Here is a 21948-nt window from a genome sequence, read left to right on the forward strand (position 1 = left end):
GGTTGCAAATATAACTGACTTATTTTTTTAAGTTTCTATTAAGTTTTTACAAGAGAAGACATCGGTGTTTTTTAGATGTTTTTTAAACCATTATTAAATTTTCATCGTTATCTTCAAATAAATGAAGGACATAGTTTTTGAAATGTTTCAGAACGTTTATTTCTATATGAATAACTTATGTAGTTCTTTCCAACAGGTAGGAATTGCTTCATGCCATTTTAGGAGCAAATAATACAGGTTTAGTGGACTAAGCCAAATTAAATCTGGCTTGAGCCTTCTGTTCCAATTAGAACAGAACTTGTTTATGTGTCCTCCATCCTCCTTAGATGGACCCTAAAGCACTAAACTCTCCAGTATTTCACTGCATTTGGAGCATAGAGCAGTGCCCTGTTCAGAGTCTTCTCAAACGCCTTTCTTCCCAGCTCTACCATTTGTAGAGCTTTGCACCAGTATCCTGCTTTTCCCTTCCCTACCATGAGAACAAAGCATTTCCCTAACCCTACAATCACAGAAATCTTATCTACTCTCCTGAAACAAGGGAGAAAATAACTTTGAATCTTTTTTGAGATGTCTACATCATGCTAAAGGTGAAGGAGAGTTTTTTTTATTTGATCACCCAAGAAAGAGTTGTAATTTAAATCATATCCTGAGCAATAAGAAAAGGAGAAAGAAAACAGTCCTAACCAAAAACTTGAGAAAAAACACATAGGCAAAAAAGGATAAGGTGTGTGCAGGGACCAAAGTTGTTTGCAGTATGGGAGCAAAATTAGAAAAGGGCAGTTTGTCTCTATAAGAAGTTTGTAATTCTTATTGGAGAAATAAGAGTTGTTTTTCGTCTATTATTTAGGAAGCTTGCAGAGTCCATTAGAGGAGCCTCAGAACTAAGAACCCAAAGCTCCTGGGGGCCCACCCTCAACTGCTTTTATTTGTTTCATATGAAGGTCTTCACATAAGATCTCATGTGGACAAAAACACAAAGGTTTTATGCTGATAACAGGACATTTGAGTGTTTATTTGTACCGAGCCCTGTTCCAGACACTTGTCATGTAGTCGCACCACCGCCAACCATGTCCTTTACAGAAGAGAAAACTGAAGCTCAGGGAAGCTATGTATTTGCCTGTAGTTCCGTAGCTATAAAGTGGCAGTGCTGACATTTGAGTCCAGTCTTAACCCCAGAGACTATTCTCTTTTACAATTGTACTATATTTAAGTTGACTTAAGGGGACACTGATGTGAGTTGACAGGTCATTTCTGACACGTGCAGCCCCTGGCGCTGCTTTTTGGCTTAAGGACCCTGTGATGTCAACTCTGTACCTGGACTTTGACAATGCAATAAGTCACCATTCACAAGAGACGTGGGAAGGAAAGGGTCGAATTGTCTGAAAGCACACCACGCCGTCCTGGGAACCCCCAAACCCGAGCCTCCGCAGGCCAGAGCAGCCGGCAGGCCCCTTAAACGTGGGGCCTCCATTAGCCCCGCCCTGCTGCTGCCAGCCCCGCCCAGACCCCACCCAGACCCCGCCCCGCTGCCCTTGGCTGAGCCGGCGGCCGTTAGTCTGGCCCCAGCGCCCGCGCGGAGTTCAGGCCTTGGCGGCTTTTCTCCCAGGGTGGCGCGTGGTCTACGAGGTAGTTGCTGGGCGCCAGGACCGCTCCCGGGGTAGCGAGGGATGCTGAAGGAATTGTAGGTATGGTCCATTTTTCTCAACTCTCACCCTTTCCAGGCCCTTGGGCACTGGCCCCTCATCCCGCGCCGTCCTTCCCTTCCTGTAGGCCCGTGGAGCTCCTTTCCGCCCGCTTCAGGAGCAGACGTGGGCTCCTTTGTCAGAAGCTGGGGAAACAGCCACACACCTTTTTTCTCTCCTCCCCCGACTCGTTTCTTTACTCCCTCATCCCACATCGCTGTCTTCTTTATTCTCTCCCTTTCTTCTCTGTTCCTCTCATTTTACAGATAACTCGCAAGTAAGAAAAAAGATCTGTCAGTCAAGACTGACTGCAAAATTAGTTTTATGAAGGGTAGACTGTTGTCCAAAGGGTGAATATGTGCAAATGAACTTTAATGTGCTCCTGTGACCGGACGTGTGTTCCAGGATTGGTAGCTTATCCTGGGAAGGCTTTCCTCCCTAACCTACCCACCTCTCAGTTCCCCCTCCCCAGCCTGTTTCTGTTGGCTTTATTACAATGGACAAGCCCTTTAGCTCAATGCTTTTGAAGAGACTAAGAGCAACTGTTGTACAGGTACCATGTGTCCAGTATACAGCATTCAGGAGTTACAAGAGCTCTGCAGGCCCATACCAGGTCCCTGAAAAATTAGATGGAGAGGAGCAATTGACGTGGGTATTCCCTAATTCTCCATAAGCGTAAATAAAATTGTAATTTGTGCAAGAGCAGTGTGGAAAGGTAACACTTGTTACTATCTCAGCTACAGAATTCATGACCCCAAAGGGTTTAGTGACTATGTGCCTATGAAGAGCGCATTCATATTTATTGCCTTCTGTGAATACCAAAATGTATATTAGCCATTTTTATCAGTTGGCTGTCTCTTGTCATGAGCTCCTGCCCGTTACCTAACAAGAGGGAAGAGGCAAGTGCAATAATAGTACCATCTAAAGTAACATGTTTATGGTACATCTCATGTTGTACATTATTTTCATATTTTCACTAAACAGATTTAATAGTACCTGGAGCTTAGTATAATATACATTCAGTAAATATTTGTTGAAGAGACGAATGGATGAGATCCTCAAAGAGCCATGCCTTATTCGTTTTTGTATTCCTTGGACCCAGAGCTAAGTCTAGCACTAGCAAGTCTGCAAATGTGAGAGACCAGATAGAGTGAGTGATTCACTCAGGAACAGGCATTCATTAAATATCTCTAGGAAATCTGTTTTGCCAGTTATTCTGAATACAATGGTAAGAAAGACTGGCAAGATTCCTATTCTCATGGAACTTAAGATTTAGTGAGCAAAGCAGCAAGATATGAATGAGGAAATTTTGGATAATGTTAAGTGTAGTCAAGAAGTAAAACAGCATGAAGTGAGAGAGACTGGGGAAGAGGTTGTCTTAGATTGATTGGTTAAGGAAGGGCTCTCTGAAGACCTGACGTGTGCTAACACCTCAGTGATCTAAAAAAAAAAACAAAAACAACCACAGAAATAGTAGGATCAAAGCATTTCAGTTAAATGGAATTCCAAATGCAAAAATCCTACAGTAGGAAAGAGCTTGACTCTTTCAAGGAACACCATAAAGACTGCTCTAGCTTCAATGTGGATTAAGTGGTACAACTTGACCTTGAAGAGATAGGTAGGGGCCAAATCATACAGGGCTTTGACTAGGTCATGAGGATCTACCCATAGAATAAGTTTGGAATTCATTTAAAGCATGATGATAAACCAGCAGGAAGTTCTCCTGGAAGGGAGTAATATAATCTGATTTTCATTGAAAACAGATGTGTTCTGCCTGTTATGTGGTTAATCGATCATAGGGTTGGTGACAAGATTAGTAGCAGAAGATGATTGTGATCCAGGAAGGAATGACAATAGTTTGGGCTAAAGTAGTATAGAAGTGGATGGATATAAGTTATATTTGGGGCAGAACCTACAGATTTGGTGATGTTATGAATGTGGGGGGGAGAAAAAAAAGAGAATCTCCTAGGTTTTTGTCTTGAATTTGAGTGGATGGTTGTGACATTTACCAAATGAAAAAGACTAAAGAAGAAAAAGTACATGTGTATGCGTGTGTGTGTGTTGATGTGCATTGGGAAAAGGTTGTTTTTATTTTGTTCACCTAAATTTTGATCTATGCTTATTAGAAATCTAAAGTAAATCTGATGTCTTGAGTTCTGTGTAAGGAACCAAAGATACAAAATTGAGGAACATCAGCATGTAGAAAAAACTATCTGGATAAAGTGTATTCATAGAGAGGATTCCAATGATTAGAGGTAAAGCAGAAGAAAAGAAGCAAGCAAAGGAATTGGGTAAGGAGTAGCCAGTGAAGTAGGAAGAAAATCCAAAGAGTGCGGTGACTTAAAAGTCAAGACAACAAAGCACGCCAGTGCTATTGAAACACTTTGACAAGTCAAATAAAGTAAAGATATCTGATCATTGGATTTTGGCAACGTGTAGTGTTATGTGTCTTGACAAGGACAATGAAGAGAAAATGTAATGTGAAGAATAGATACACCACTATAGACATCTCAAGATACTTCAGGAAGAAGAGCTGAGAAATGTAGATAATAGAGGAGTATGTGGAGTCAAAGTAGAATTCTCAAAGATAAGGATACTTAAGTATGTTTCTAGGCTAATGGGAATTATTCAGCAGAGAAGAAAAAAATTATAGTGTATGAGAGAATGTGTATATTTTAGGAGTGAAGTCTTTGAGAAAACAAGAGGGAATGGGATCCAGGGAATATGTAGCAGAGTTGGCTCAGGAACATGAACATAAAATTTGTAGTAATAAGAAGAAAGGCAGTGAGTATAGGTAGAGATGCAGATAAATGAGTAGATTTAGTGATCTCAGGAAAGAGTTTCTGCCTGATAGTGATTCTCTTTTTCTCAATAAAATAGAAAGTCTGACGCAAGATCAGTAAGGAGAGAGAAGAAAGAATGTTTGGGTAGGAAGAGAAGGCATAAAATAGTCATTTTAGAGAATGGAAGAAAGTCATTTGTCTTAGTCTGTTTGGGCTGCTGTAACAAAATAGCATAGACTAGGTGGCTTATAAGCAATTTTATTTTTCATAGTTGTAGAGGCTGGGAAGTCTGAGATCAAGATGCTGGAAGATTCAGTGTCTGGTGAGAGCCCTATTTCTGATTCATAGAAAGCCAAAAGGGATTAGAGAGCTCCCAAGAACTCTTATTAAGAGCACTAATCCCATTCCTAAGGGTTCTGTTCTCATGACATAATCATCTACCAAAGACCCCCTACCTCCTCATACCATCACATTGGAGGATAGGATTTCAACATATGAGTTGTGAGGGGACACAAATATTCATCTATAGCAATACTACAGAAGCATAGTAGCATAGCTAGGCAGGATCAAGTGCCCATTTGAGATTTGTGGCCTTGTAAGTGGGTAGCTGAGATAGGGTGGAGGAAAAGATCATAGGAGCCAAGGAGATCAAGGAGCCATAAGACCATAAGGGTTGGCTTACCTGGATATTCTAGTGGCTAAGTGAGATCTTCAACCCAAATATCCTGACTGCCCACTCAGTAGGTTACAGTTTTCCTGAGAAATAGCTCATAGCATTACTCTTTTGTGCCACCTATCCTTCCAGTTGACATAAAAAAATTAAAAAAAAAATTGTGATCTGATTTATTTTTTGATCCATATATCCAGATTCTAGATAGGCTGCTGCTTTTGTCTCTCTTATTCCTTTAATATTTAATTTTTTTTGTCTCTCTTATTCCTTTAATATTTAATTTTTTTCGCTTGTTTTCTTTGTGAGTTTTTTTTTTAACTACTTCCATCAATATATGTTTATTAAATTGCAAAAGCCTACCTCTTAAGTGGCAAAGTAAAGATGAAGGATAAAATTTGGAAATCCTGTTGCCTGTAGAGCTGGGATGACCAGTTATAGGGAAACCTGATTGATCTGTATTCACGCTAATAACAATAATAATGATAATAATAGCATTGGGGTAGCCTTTACATTTTGTGCTGTTTTTATTTTCTCGTATCTCATTTGATTTTATAGCTACCTTTTTCAGATGAGGAAACTGAGGCTCAAAGAGGTTAAGGGTCTTGACCAAGGCCACATACCGAGTAAGTGGCAGAATTATTAACCACAGTGTTCTGACAAAATCCCATGGTTGTTTTTTGTTTGCTTTTTGGGTTTTTGGGTTTGTTGTTTTTTTTTTTTTACTATAGTGGTTTGTTTCTTTGCTTTTTACCCTCTATTATATCCAAAGTAATATCCAAAAAACAAAAAACTCTGCTAGGTAGAAAGTAATAGCTGGCTAGAGGCCTTTTACAGTTTAAAAACTTTTTGTTTGTGTTTAAAATTCAGCAGTTAATGAGATTAGATAATTACCTGCCATCTACTGTGTTAGGTAGAGAACTCAGAAATGATTACAAAATCAGCACTGATTTAATCCAGTAGGGAAATGGATGGAAATGCAAGTCACCAAGTAGCATTTCTTGGGCCCTTTCCAACATACTGTATATGCTTCCACAATACCCTATATTGACTAAATTCTATATACAAAGGAAAATGAATACAGTACCAGTTATATGGTGGGCTCTTGCTGAATATTTGTCAAATAAAAGCATGATGATAGTTAAACCAGTAATTATAAATATAATATAATAATATAATTATAATAGTTAAACCAGTATTTATAATTATAATTAAAATAGTTAAATCAATAATTGCTTCCACAATACCCGGTATCGACTAAATTTTATATACAAAGGAAAATGAATACAGTACCAGTTATATGGTGGGCTCTTGCTGAATATTTGTCAAATAAAAAATGATGAGAGTTAAACCAGTAATTATAATAGTGGGATACAGGCTGTGATAAGGGATGGATGCTATGATAAGGATGCATCCTAGAGGAACTTCTAAATGAAGAACTTCTAAACTGATATAGAGTTAGTTGTGCAAAAAACAGGGGTTTAGGGTTGGAAGACAGCATACAGAATGTATAGTCTCAGAGATATGAGGCTTGGCAAGTTTTAAGAACTAAAATAGCATGGCTGAAGTTTAAAAAAGGAGGAGATAGACAGGGACAAGGTTAGCCCTTATTAAAGGGAGCTCTGTAATATGAGTTTAAGGAGCTTGGACTTTTTTCTTCTATGGGAAGCCATTGAGGAATGTTAGGCAGGAAGTTGCCGTAATCATGCTACATTTTAGTTTATGCTGCATTGTGGAGATTACAAGCAGAGGACCAAGACTGGACATGGGGCGAACAGTTGGAAGGCCGTTACAGGGCGTATGTGGAAAAGTGCTTATGGCCTGGGCTGGCACAGTGGCAATTTATACTGAGAGAAAGTGGACAAAATTTTCAATTATTTAGGAGCTTGTATTAACATGATTTAGTAACTCACTGAATGTCAGTAGGGAAAGAGAAGGAATGAGTCCTCAGTTTCTAATTTCAGCAAGTAGGTGGATGGTGGTTTCATTCTCTGAGATAGGAAATTCTCTGAAGAAGGAATAGATTTAGTGGGGGAAGCTCTTGAGTTCAGTTGTACATATATTGAGCTTAAGATGCTTGTAAAGACCATGAAGTAGAGATATCCAATAAGTTGTTAAATACACTACTTAGAATCTCAACAGAGCTTCTCTAGGCCAGACTCATCAGCATATTGGTCATAATTGGAGCCATGAGAGTAAAAGAAGTCTCTTAAGAAATGTATATAGAGTGAGAAGAAGGCATAGGGAAGAATGCTGAGGAACCCCAACTTTCAAAGGATGGATAGATAAAAAGAAGACCAAGGACAACCAGAGAGAGAGAATGAAGGTAGAACAAGTGACAAAGTGATGTAAGAATTCAAAAAGGGAAGATGACTTCTAGTTTTGTGCTGTACCTTGCAGGAAGTTCTATTGGAATGACCCTTAAGCAATAGGTATCATTTACAAAGAAGAAATGCAGTGGGAAGGTATTCCAAGCAAAGAAAACAAAAATGCACGGGAGAACAATTAGTAGTTCAGTATGACTGAAATGTAGGGTCAAGAGGACTAGAGAGAAAGCCATGATGGTTTGATGCCATTTTATGGAAAACCATGGATTCTGGGTAAGTTGTTGGTAACTTTATTATTTGGTGAGAAAAACCATTGTAGTGGGGCTAACAAAAAGTCAAGGATATAAATCATGCTCTGAACCCTGGAATACCTTACTATTTTATTGTGGAAACAAGATCTAGGCATCTGAAAAGAATAAAAATTCAAGATAACATCTGATTACTGAGAACAAACACTAACTCCCATAGGAATTTTAACAGTGGCAAAGTCAATTTGAATTGGAGTACTAGTTTAGCCCAGATTTGTATTGTCCTGATTAAATAATATGCCAGCTAGTCATTATCTTTAAAAAAAAAAAAAAAAAAGCCAAGCAAAAAAACCCTGATCTAATTTGAATGCTCTGTATAAAGAATATTCTCCTTGTGGATATAGCTTTCAAATTCATCTGTTTGGAAACGCTTATATTATAGTTTTTACTTAATGGTCTTTGATGTACAGTCACAAAGACTTCTTTGTATGAAGGACAACACAAGTTCCAAAGATCCTAAAGCAATACATATAAGCAGATAATGATGCATATGTTTTACCAAACATTCATGTAATAAATACACGTTAAATGACCATTATATGTCAGTAATGCATAGTGGCTCAGAGCATGGACTACATATTGAAACACACATGAATTCAAATCCCAGCTCTGCTTTCAATGGAAGGAAACAAGTTGCAATCTCACTTAGAATAGTTTATACTTACCTCTGTAAGTATTCTGATTTTTTAAAGAAATTCCAGTTATGTATCCAATTTTAACGCTACTATCAAACTTAATTGTTATTTCTTAAATCTTCTGGGGAGAGAGATGAGAAATGATTTTAAAGTATGTAGCTAAACCACCACGTGAATTATCCATATTTAAGGACTATTCTTTGGCCATAAATTTTGCTGAATGATATATGAAATATTCACTAGATGTCGCCATTGCACAACATTGCTTCAAAATGATGAACCCAAAGAACAGTGTGTAGTAACAAGAGCACACACCAGAGAAAGACAGTTAATTTCTGTTATGTGATATACATACATACACACACACATACATACATGATATTTATATAAGATGTGTAATTCCCAACCAACATGTGTTGGTATTCTTTCACGCCGTTTCTTAGTAGGTCCATAAGAGAATAGAAAGCAAGAAAGAAAACTGATAAAGACCTTAGATCATCTAACATCTTTCATCTCTACCTCATTTTATAAATTTGAAAATGAGGTACAGGGAGATGAAGTGACAAGAAATTTACTCAATGCTATGTGGCAGATTAAAAGCAGGAAGCTTAGAATTCCCAATTCTATAATACAACACTGTTTCTGTTACTAATATTTACAGTCAAAGAAACATTCTAATAAAACTAGAACCTCTAAATCCATCAAAATTTTCCACTGCTCTATTTTTTTTTAATTTGTGTGTGTGTGTGTTTTAAGTTTAATTTATTTACTTTGAGATAGAGAGAGAGAGAGAGAGAGCACATGAGTGGGAAGGGGCAGAAAGAGAAGGAGAGAGAGAATCCTAAGCAGTCTCTGCACTGTCAGTGCAGAACCCAATGCAGGGCTTGAACTCACAAAGTGAGATCATGACCTGAGCCAAAATCAAGAGTCAGACACTTAACCAACTGAGAAACCCAGGCACCCCAAATTTTCCACTACTTTAAAAGCAAAGTTTAGCAATATGACAACAGTTCCTATTTATAATAAAAATAATTAATTGATTACCATAGCTTTTGTTATGAACTATACAAATATCTTACTTTATCCCCATGATAGCAAGATATGTGGCACATATTTATTTATTTCTGCCTTATTCCAAATGAGATTTTTAAGAACCTTATTGAAATAAATAATAGCCTAAAAATTTAAAAAGAAATTGAGGTGATCATAAATATAAGATACTAAAATGTAAACCACTTTGAAGTCTTCTGTTTGTTAGTGTACAAAAAGCATGCCCTGATGTCTAGTAAAATCAAATTTGATGGACTTGTCTCAAATTTTATTCTGCTTTCTCTAGCTGTAAGTGTAAAGTAAGAAAAGTAGATAGTACTATGCTCATTAAAAGATGACAAGATACTATAATTTCCCCAAGATCGTACAACTAGTGTATTTCTGATTTCAAAGCCCTCATTCTTTCCATTATGCCAGCTATCCAGACGTATAATGAGAGGACTCGTACCAGAATACAGTCACTGTAATCCTTAGACACCTGGATTACCACAATTACCTCTGATTTATACAGGTAGGCTTTTGCTTATATCAAATTTATTTCACATAATTGCACAGAGCTGTTGACCAGATTTTTTCTGTCAAGAAATTGACTCCTAAGAATGTTATTAGGAGAACTACATTTTAAATTATAAAATTTGTATTATATTAAGGAAATCGACTTTTGAAAATTTGATTATGTAATAGATAAAGAGGTCCTAGGGGAAGCAAGAAGTCCAAAGGAAAATAGAAGGAGATACCTAGATCAAAGAGGAAAGGAGATAAGCACAGTGTTAAAAAAAAAAAAAAAAGAGAGAGAGAAGAGGGCAATAGGGAGAGAGCTAAGGGTTAAATACCCTGCCTAGCCTGCTTCTGATCTCTATATTACTCGAGTATCTGGATTTTCTTCCTTACCTTCCTCCATTTTTGTATCAAAAATCTATCCTAGCCAGGGTCCTACCTAGTTCTTCAAAACTTCTACTCTTTAGTCTTTTTCTATAGGAACAGAACCTTTTAGTAAGTTGTCCTGTTGATTTCCTGCCTGTCTTTGCAGCATAATCATTAAGGATCTTCGTCATTCTATAATTTGCTTCTTTTTTCATAACGTATTTGTAAAGCCTGTTCTTGGTGTTGGACATCTTACTCTTCTACAAAAGATGCCTTTTTTTGTTAACATGCAGAAATATTTTTGGTTTTTTTTTTTTTCAACGTTTATTTATTTTTGGGACAGAGAGAGACAGAGCATGAACAGGCGAGGGGCAGAGAGAGAGGGAGACACAGAATCAGAAACAGGCTCCAGGCTCTGAGCCATCAGCCCAGAGCCCGATGCGGGGCTCGAACCCACAGACCGCGAGATCGTGAGCTGGCTGAAGTCGGACGCTTAACCGACTGCGCCACCCAGGCGCCCCCAGAAATATTTTTGGTTTTGTTGTCATTTTGAATATCTGGCATTTAAAATTCTCAGTTCACTCAGTATTTATTGTACACCATATTTCTTGAGGGCCTACCATGTGGTAGGCACTATGTAGATCAAGGGTAAAACCAGATATTGTCCCTCTCTCTTGTGGAGCATATGGCCTTCCAGTTCCCTCCAAGATGTAATAGGTCTACTGCAACCTCTTTTTTTTTTACTGCTCACAATAAAAAAACTCTGGACAAAATGTGAAGAGCAACTACCTGAGATCGAAAAGTAAACAAAAGGAGGTGGATTGTGGAGAGTCAAAACCACACAATGAATTTCTTTTGCTCTTGCAGCTTTGACCTGAAGACAGGCTTCAGTGATAAAACCATGCAAGGACAGCACAGAAGGTTAAAAGTACAATAGGAAACCTATTTTTATGGCCTGAAGATCTGGGAAAATGGACTCTATCATTTGAAGAGAATGTGAAGAATCCTTGTTGTTGTTGTTGTTTTCCTTTTGTGGTTTTTTTCCCAAGGGCAGGCCCTATTTATGACATTGTGGGCAGCTATAACTCAGAGGAAAAAACCCCATCTTCTGACCAGAGAAACCAGGAAAAGAGACTTTGAGAGATATAGCAGGGTACAGATTTAGGAGAGGGAAAAGCTGGAGAATGAGGTTCCCTAGTTCTGTATATGAACGCAACAAGATGCCTTGGGTCACCTCCAGCTGTGTATGCAGGAGACAGGCCTAAAGCAGCATTGCAAGGGCTTTAAGAACTAAAGTAAGATAAAGAATTTTTAATTTAAAATAAATATGGAGGGAAAAAACACTGCCCAAGTCACAGAATAACCCCTGAGTGGTTCATGCTGAAACACACCAAAAACCGTAAAGCAAAGGCTTTGAAAACAAATGAGATTGGAACCAGAGCCCACAGAAAGTAAGAGAGAGCTTATGATCTGCACCGAAACAAGTTGATTACCTACTGAGACAAACAAATTTAAATATTTTTCATAGGATTTTAACAGGACCCAGAGTCTACACAGCAAAATGTCAAGGATATACTCCAAAAGTACTTGACATATGAAGAACTAGGAAATGAATGTCTTACGAGAAAAGAAAATCAATAGATGCCAATCCAAAATGACACAGATATTGGAATTATCAGACAGAGGTTAAAGCAGCTATTATTCTAACTGTTTTGTTGTGGTAAACTATGATTGTAATGAATGGGAAGATACACATTAATAGCAGAAAAATAGAAACTAAAGAAACGAAAAGTTTCAAACTAAAAAATACAGTATCTGAAATAAAAATTAACTGGATAGACTCAACAGCAGAATGGAAATGAATGAGGGAAAATCAGTGAACTTGATAGATAAATAGAAACTATCTTATCTGAGGAACAGAATGGGATAAAGAGATTGAAAAATAAAATGAGCAGAAAATTGAAAAATAAAATGGGCACTATTATGGAGCCTATAGCCTAATGAGGCTAACACATTAAACAATCACTAATGGATACACAATTACAAACTGAGATAAATGTTCTGAAGAAAATGATCAAGATACTGTAAGAGCATATAATAACTGGACCTGACTTAGCTAGGGGCAGAGGTGATGTCATAAATATTTCTCTGAGGATATGTTCCTTGAGCTGAAGGATGAAAAGGAGTTAACCAAATGAAAGGGAGATTGGTGGTAGAGAGTGTTTCAAATTAGAGAGAAAAGTAAGTGTTAAGGCCCTACAGAAGGAACCTAGCAATTTCAGGGAACTAAAAAAAACAGAGTGGCTAAGAGTGGGGGAAAAATGGATGGGCAATGGTATGAATTAGGCTAGAGAGGGAGCCAGGGACCACATTGTGCAGAATCCTACAGGTCATTGCAATGGACTGAATGTGTCTCTCCCTAAATTCATATATTGAAACTTTTTTAAAGTTTATTTATTTTTGGAGAGAGAGAGCATGTGAGCAGGGTAGGGACAGAAAGAGGGAGAGGGAGAATCCCAAGCAGGTTCCTTGCTGTGAGCGCAGAGCCCTAATCAAGGCTTGATCTTACGAACCATGAGGTCATGACCTGAGCCAAAATCAAAAATTGGATGCTTAACCAACTGAGCCAGCCAGATGTGCCCATATATTGAAATCTTAACCCTCAATGTGATAGTATTAGGAGGTGGGACCTTTGGAAGTTCCATGAAAGTAGATTCCTTATAAAGGGATTAATACCCTTGTAAAAACAACCCCAGGGAGCTCTCTGCCTCACGTTTTGCCATGGGAGGATATAACAGAAGTTGGCAGTCTGTTACCTGGAAGAAGACTTTCCACCCTACTTGCTGAGACCCTGATTTTGGATGTGCAACCTCCAGAATTGTGAGGAATAAATTTCTGTTATTTAAAAGCCACCCAGTCTGTGGTGCTTTGTTGTGGTAATCTGAACTAAGACAATTGTGTTAAATATTTTTATCTATATCCTAAAGCCAGTGAACTGGTAGAGGATTGAGAGACAGAAACTTCAGGATTCCCAACTTTTAGCAATTGAGCATGATCCTGTAAAGGAGACAGGGAAGGATTAAGAAGAAAGGTATGGGGGCGGGGAGGGGGGGATATGAGAGAGTGGTTTAACAAGAACCAAAAGAAGAGTGTTTTATCATGTCATGTGGTCACTTGGAGATTACTAATGATTTTTGCTAGAACTGTTTTTTTGGAGTGAAAGGAGTAGAATCTTCAACTAGAGAACAATGAGGGGTGAGTAGTTCATGGAGAAAAAAAGACTGAGAACTGCTGACTCTCCAAAAAGTTTATTGGTAAAGGAACAGAGACAGACGGGGCAGTAACTAAATGGGCAGATGGGTTTCTGGGAAACTTTTATTAAGATGAACTCATTTAAAAGTCATTGGGAAGGATCTGGTTAAAAGGAAGTACAAGGGGAGGGATCGTTGGTACAGGCAGAGAAGGATCATTGATAGTATAAAATTCTTGAGATATATAGGAAGGAATATAATCTAAAATGCACATGCTCTGATTGCCTTAGGAGGAGGGAGACTTCCTTTAAGAAGAGAGGAAGCTAGATTTATATATGGAAATTGGAGGTAAGGTTGTCTACTGAGAATTAAGGGGAATATGTGGAGGATCTATGGTTTGAGAAGAGCGGAAAAGGTTTGAATAGTCGTTGGGGAAAATGAGTTGACAGAATGTATATGTTGGGTTTGGTACATCCTGATGTTAAAGATTAATTGGTAGGGATGAAGCAAATGCAATTGAACAAGCAAACTGAAAGAAGATAAGGTAATATTTTTAGAAGTAGATGTTTGATTTAGTGATTATTGATTATAGAACATTTCAGATTATGGAAGGGTCTAGTATGGCCTATCCTTTATTGGAAAGGAAGTAAAGAACTGAGGAACCAAGGTAGTAGCTGAATTATCCAAGTGTATGTTTAAGACTCACAAGCATTACAAATTTGAGGTGCTCATGCTTTTGGTGAATAATGGAAAGGAACCAAGATGAGGTCAGTAAATTACAGAGATTAGAAGAGAGAGAAGGTGGTGTTGTCAAATTACACAAGCTTCAAAGCAACAAGGTTTTTAAAATTAATGTTTAGTGGGGCACCTGAGTGGCTCAGTCAGTTGAGTGTCCGACTTTGGCTCAGGTCGTGATCTCTCAGTTCATGAGTTCGAGCCCCACATCAGGCTCTGTGCTGACAGCTCGGAGCCTGGAGCCTGCTTCGGTTTCTGTGTCTCCCTCTCTCTCTGCCCCTCCCCCGCTCATGCTCTGTCTGTCTCTCTCTCTCTCTCAAAAATAAATAAACATTTTTAAAAAATTTTTTAATAATAATGTTTAGAAATAGCAGTAGGGTGTCAGAAAGAATGGTAGCAAATAAACAGATATTATGTAAGAGAACCATAGGGGAAGAAGTGTCCTTAAGGGAAGTGCTTGGTTTCAGAACACAGAATTTGAGAAAATGCTCTGAAAATAGGTTGAAAATGTAAGAGGCTGAGAGTTTGATAATAGTCTAGCAGAAGTTCCAGAGTACTCAGTGAAGGGGCTTGGGAGGTGAGGGGCATGTAGAGGGCAGGATGACAGGCAATGAGATGATGGCTAGGGATTGTAACACTTTTATAAATTGATTTCCTATGAGCTATTTCTAAATAATGTTAGCCTTCTGTTACTATTCTTTTAAATATTTATTTACTTGAGAGAAAGAGAGAGAATCCCAAGTAAGTTCTGCACTGTCAGTACAGAGCCCCACGCAGAATCCAATCTCATGAACTGTGAGATTATGACCTGAGCCAAAATCAAGAGTCAGAAACTTAACTGACTGAGCCACCCAGGAGCCCCTATAACTTACTCATTATGCTCTATTTTGAAGTTTTTCTAGGGCCCTTATTTTTAATAGTTTCTTTTCTAAAATGGAAAAGCCAAAAAGTTAGATATATGATAGATTTTTCTTCTCTCTTTTTGAAAATGGATTTATTATGGCCATTTCCTTGTGAAAATTTTCATCTGTGTCTAGCACAGTTTCTGGCATATTATAGGAACTTTAATTTTAAAAGTGTAGGCTCTGCAGAAATAAACAACATAGAATACAAAACACAGTAGAACAGATGAATGAAACCAAGAGTTGGTTTTTTGAAAAAATAAACAAAATTGATAAACCTCTAGCTAGGCTTCTCAAAAAAAAGACAGAGGACGTAAATAGATAAAATCACAAATGAAAATGGATTTATTACAACCAATCCCTCAGAAATACAAGCAATTATGAGGGAATACTATGAAAAATTATATGCCAGCAAACTGGACAACCTGGAAGAAATGGACAAATTCCTAAACACCCACACACTACCAAAACTCAAACAGGAAGAAATAGAAAATTTGAACAGACCCATAACTAGTGAGGAAATTGAATCAGTCATCAAAAATCTCCCAACAAGTAAGAGTCCTGGACCAGATGGATTCCCAGGGGAATTCTACCAGACATTTAAAGCAGAGTTAATACCTATTCTTCTCAAGCTGTTGCAAAAAATAGAAAGGGAAAGAAAACTTCTGGACTCATTCTATGAAGTCAGTATTACTTTGATTCCTAAACCACACAAAGACCCAGCAAAAAAAGAGAACTACAGGCTAATATCCCTGATGAATGTGGATGCAAAAATTCTCAACAAGATACTAACAAATCAAATTCAACAGCCTATGAAAAGAATTATTCACCATGATCAAGTGGGATTCATTCCTGGGCTGCAGGGTTGGTTCAATATTCTCAAATCCATCAATGTGATACATCACATTAATAAAAGAAAAGATTAAGAACCATATGATCCTGTCAATAGATTCAGAAAAAGCATTTGACAAAATACATCATCCTTTCTCGATGAAAACCCTCAAGAAAGTCGGGATAGAGGGAACATACTTGAACATTATAGAAGCCATTTATGAAAAGCCCACAGCTAATATCATCCTTAATGGGGAAACACTGAGAGCTATCCCCCTGAGATGAGGAACACGACAGGGATGTCCACTCTCACCACTGTCGTTTAACATAGTGTTGGAAGTCCTAGCATTAGCAATCAGATAACAAAATGAAATGAAAGTCATCAAAATTGGCAAAGATAAAGTCAAACTTTCACTTTTCACAGACGACATGTTACACTACATGGAAAACCCGACAGACTCCACCAAAAGTCTGCTAGAACTGATACATGAATTCAGCAAAGTTGCAGGGTACAGAATTAATGCACAGACATCAGTTGCATTTTTACACACCAATAATGAAGCAATAGAAAGAGAAATAAAGAAACTGATCTCATTTACAGTTGCACCAAGAACCATAAAATACCTAGGAATAAACCTAACCAAAGATGTACAAGATCTGTATGCTGAAAACCACAGAAAGCTTATGAAGGAAATTGAAGAAGATACAAAGAAATGGAAAAACATTCCATGCTCATGGATTGGAAGAATAAATATTGTTAAAATGTCAATACTACCCAAAGCAATCTACACATTCAATGCAATCCCACTCAAAATTGCACGAGCATTCTTCTCAAAGCTAGAACAAACAATCCTAAAATTTGTATGGAACCACAAAACACCCCGAATAGCCAAATAATACTCAAGAAGAAAACCAAAGTGGGAGGCATCACAATCCCAGACCTTAGCCTCTACTACAAAGCTGTGATCATCAATATAGTATGGTATTGGCATAAAAACAGACACATAGACCAATGGAATAGAACACAGACCCTAGAACTGGGCCCTCAAATGTATGGCCAACTAATCTTTGACAAAACTGGAATGAGTATCCAATGGAAAAAAGACAGCCTCTTTAACAAATGGTGCTGGGAGAACTGGACAGCAACATGCAGAAGAATGACACTAGACCACTTTCTTACACCATACACAAAAATAAACTCAAAATGGATGAAGGACCTGAATGTGAGACAGGAAACCATCAAAACCCTAGAGGAGAAAGCAGGAAAAAACTTCTTTGACCTTAGCCACAGCAATTTCTTACTTGACACATCCCCAAAGGCAAGGGAATCAAAAGCAAAAATGAACTATTGGGACCTCATCAAGATAAAAACCTTCTGCACCGCAAAAGAAACAATCAACAAAACTAAAAGGCAACCGACAGAATGGGAAAAGATATCTGCAAATGACATATTGGACAAAGCGTTAGTATCTAAAATCTGTAAAGAACTCACCAAACTCCACACCCAAAAAACAAATAATCCAGTGAAGAAATGGGCAGAAGACATGAATAGACACTTCTCTAAAGAAGACATCCAGATGGCCAACAGGCACGTGAAAAGGTGCTCAGCGTTGCTCCTCATCAGGGAAATACAGATCAAAATCACACTGAGATGCCACCTCAGACCAGTCAGAGTGGCTAAAATGAACAAATCAGGAGACTATAGATGCTGGAGAGGATGTGGAGAAACGGGAACCCTCTTGCACTGTTGGTGGAAATGCAAACTGGTGCAGCTGCTCTGGAAAACAGTGTGGAGGTTCCTCAAAAAATTAAAAATAGACCTACCCTATGACCCAGCAATAGCACTGCTAGGAATTTACCCAAGGATACAGGAGTACTGATGCATAGGGGCACATGTACCCGAATATTTATAGCAGCACTTAAGACAATAGCCAAATTATGGAAAGAGCCTAAATGTCCATCAACTGATGAGTGGATAAAGAAATTGTGGTTTATATACACAATGGAATACTAATTGGCAATGAGAAAGAATGAAATCTGGCCATTTGCAGCAACATGGATGGAACTGGAGGGTGTCAGGCTAAGTGAACTAAGTCAGGCCAAAGAAAGACAGATACCATATGTTTTCACTCATATGTGGATCTTGAGAAACTTAACAGAAGACCATGGGGGAGGGGGAAGGGAAGGGGCAAAGGGGGAAAAAGTTACAGAGAGGGAGGGAGGCAAGCCATAAAAGACTCTTAAATACTGAGAACAAACTGAGGGTTGATGGGGGGTGGGGGAGAGGGGGAAGTGGGTGATGAGCATTGAGGACGGCACTTGTCACGATGAGCACTGGGTGTTGTATGGAAACCAATTTTACAATAAATTATATTAAAAAAAAAAAAAGAGTGTAGGCTCTGGAACCAGCTGCCTGATTCTGGCCCCACCTAACTCCTTATTTATAGCTATGTCACTGTGGAGAAGTTTATTCAGCTATTCTGGGATAGTAAAGCAAGAGCAAAAGGAGTAAACCAAAGGGGAAGTGGTAAGGTATCCTGATCTGTGGAAAATATGTGAGGCTACCATAATTTGGGGAGTACATCATCTATAGCAAAATTCTTAGAGAACTATTCCTCAGAAATTGGGACACATTGAGATAAAAACTGAAAGTTGCAAAGCTGTCTCAACCAAGCTCAGTGATTTGCTTAGTGATTAACACTGTCCCCACTCCACATATTTCTGTCTGGAGGAAGATATTATCTAGAGACTGAATTTTTATACACAATGTCAAGTTTTCAATACAAATTATTAGCCATGCTAGCTATTAGACAATACTATATGACTACCAGCCAAGATAGAAAATTGAAAATAGGAACAGATTCAAAGGTGACTCAGAATTTTTAGTTAGCAGTTAGCAAACAAAGGTGTTAAAATGACTATGACTGCAAGAACTAGAACTATAAAACTCTTAAAATATGGGAGTAAACTTCATGATATTGAATTTGGCAATGGTTTCTTGGATAAGATAGCCAAGACACAGGCAATAAAAGAAAGAGAGAAATTGGACTACATCAAAATTAAAAACTTTTGTGTATTGAAAAACACCATTAACAGAGAGAAAAGGCAACCCACAGTGACAAAATATTTGTAAATAATGTATCAGGTAAGTGATTAATACACAGAATATATAAAAAAACCCTTACAACTTGAAAACAAAAAATAAATAACCCAATTAAAAACTGGGCAAAGACTAGAACAGATATTTTCCAAAGAAGATATATAAATGGTCAATAAGCACATGAAAGATGCTCAGTAATCATTAGGAGAATGGAAATGAAAACCACAATGAGATACCATTTCAAACCCATTAAGATGGCTATTATCAAAAAACAGCATAACAGGTGCTGACAAATATATATAGAAATTGGAACCTTTGTGCATTGCTGGTATGAATATAAGATGGTATAGCCATAGTCACTGTAGAAAACAGTATGGCAGTTCCTCGAAAAAGGAAACAATTACCATATGATCTAGCAGCTTTCAGGCAGAGACTTGAACAGATATTTATTTGCACACCCATGTTCTTAGCATTGTTCACAATAGCCAAAGGGTAGAAACAACACAAATATGCATAAGTGAATGAATGAATAAACAAAATATGATATATACATCCAATGGGATGTTTTTCATCCATAAAGAGGAAGGAAATTCTGATACATGATACAAAATGGATGAATTTTGGGGCGCCTGGGTGGCGCAGTCGGTTAAGCGTCCGACTTCAGCCAGGTCACGATCTCGCGGTCCGTGGGTTCGAGCCCCGCATCGGGCTCTGGGCTGATGGCTCAGAGCCTGGAGCCTGCTTCCGATTCTGTGTCTCCCTCTCTCTCTGCCCCTTCCCCGTTCATGCTCTGTCTCTCTCTGTCTCAAAAATAAATAAATGTTAAAAAAAAATTTTTTAAAAAACAAAATGGATGAATTTTGAAGACCTTATGCTAAGTGAAATAAACCAGATGCAAAAGGACAAATATTGTGAATCCATTTATTGGAGGTACTTGAGGTAGTCTAATTCATAGAGATGAAAAGTAGAATGTGGTTGCCAGGGGATTAGGAGAAAAGAGAATGGGGAGTTGGATGCAGAATTTCAGTTTGGAATGATGAAAAAGTTCTGGAGATGGATAGTGGTGATGGTTGCTTAATAATATGAATGTACTTAATGCCAGTGAACTGTCTACTTTAAAATGGTAAAGTTTTGTTATGTATATTTTACCACAATGAAAAAAAATTAACAACTATGATTAATATCAGCCAAAGACATATCATCTTCAAAGGAACCATAGTAAGAATGACAGTTAAATTCTCAACAGAAGTTATGGGAGCCAGAATACAGGGGAACATGTTTAAAATTCTTTTTTTTTTTTTTAATTTTTTTTTTCAACGTTTATCCATTTTTGGGACAGAGAGAGACAGAGCATGAACAGGGGAGGGGCAGAGAGAGAGGGAGACACAGAATCGGAAACAGGCTCCAGGCTCCGAGCCATCAGCCCAGAGCCCGACGCGGGGCTCGAACTCACAGACCGCGAGATCGTGACCTGGCTGAAGTCGGACGCTTAACCGACTGCGCCACCCAGGCGCCCCTCTTTAAAATTCTTAAAGAAAATAACTTCTAATATGGAATTCTGTATTCAGTGAGAATCCCTTTCAAAAGTGAAGGTGAAATACATTTAAGGTAAACAAATAATGAAGGAATTTATTACCAACAGATCTATGTTAAAACAAATACAGACAATACCAAGGTCAGCAAGGATATAAAACAACTGTAAATACAGGTTTCAACCAGTGCAATAAAGAAAGAAAAAAATTGGTGAGTTCTTTATAGATTTTGGATACTAGCCCTAGTACTGCTAGGAATTTACCCAAGGGATACAGGATTGCTGATGCATAGGGACTTGTACCCCAATGTTTATAGCAGTACTTTCAACAATAGCTAAATTATGGAAAGAGCCTAAATGTCCATCAACTTATGAATGGATAAAGAAATTGTGGTTTATATATACAATGGAATACTGCTTGGCAATGAGAAAGAATGAAATATGGCCTTTTGTAGGAACGTGGATGGAACTGGAGAGTGTTATGCTAAGTGAAATAAGTCATACAGAGAAAGACAGATACAACATGTTTTCACTCTTACGTAGATCCTGAGAAACTTAACAGAAGACCATGGGGGAGCGGAAGGGGGGAAAAAAAGTTCAAGAGGGAGGGAGGCAAACCATAAGAGACTCTTAAAAACTGAGAATAAACTGAGGGTTGATGGGGGGAGGGCAAAGTGGGTGATGGGCATTGAGGAGGGCACCTGTTGGGATGAGCACTGGGTGTTGTATGGAAACCAATTTGACAATAAATTTCATATTAAAAACAAAAAAACAAAAAGGCTTAATGGGTTAAGGCTCCGACTCTTGATTTCAGCTCAAGTCATGATCTCATGGTTCGTGAGATCAAGCCCCGCTTCAGCCTCTGTGCTGATAGTACCAAGCCTGCTTAAGATTCTCTCTCTCTCTCCCCTTCTCTCTGCCCCTCCACTGCTCGTGCTTTCTCTCTCTCTCAAAATAAATAAACTTTTAAAAAAATGTATAAAATTGAGAAAGGAAGAAATTAAAAGATATTTGCTGACAACATGCTTGTATAGTTAGAAAATCCAAAAGAATATACAGACTATTAGAATAAAGTGAATTTATTAAGGTCTAGGTTCCAGGTAAATAAATAAAAATTAGTTGTATTTCTGTATACCAGCAAAAAACAAGCAACAGGTTTTTTTTAATGGTACTGTTTTTGGTACATCTCAAAAAACATCATTACCTAGAAATAAGCCTGTGTAGGAATAAGTCTAATGAAAGATATGTAAGACCTTTACACTGAAAACTACAAATATTAAGG

General features: G+C 38.0%; 1 protein-coding gene across 11 annotated transcripts in view; it reads left to right on the forward strand.

The window, feature by feature from the left end:
- The first annotated feature begins 1529 nt into the window (after positions 1–1529).
- Positions 1530–21948, forward strand: part of SLC9B1 (solute carrier family 9 member B1) — a 76535-nt gene continuing 56116 nt past the window's right edge. For 3 of the 11 annotated variants that reach the window (XM_023252892.2, XM_045056047.1, XM_023252897.2), the window contains exons 1-2: positions 1530–1685; positions 9870–9963. The gene's annotated coding sequence lies outside the window, so the exon portion shown is untranslated. The other 8 variants (XM_023252894.2, XM_045056044.1, XM_023252899.2 and 5 more) reach the window with 8 other exon arrangements.

Source organism: Felis catus, chromosome B1 (genome assembly GCF_018350175.1).
Source record: "Felis catus isolate Fca126 chromosome B1, F.catus_Fca126_mat1.0, whole genome shotgun sequence".
Lineage (NCBI taxonomy): Eukaryota > Metazoa > Chordata > Mammalia > Carnivora > Felidae > Felis > Felis catus.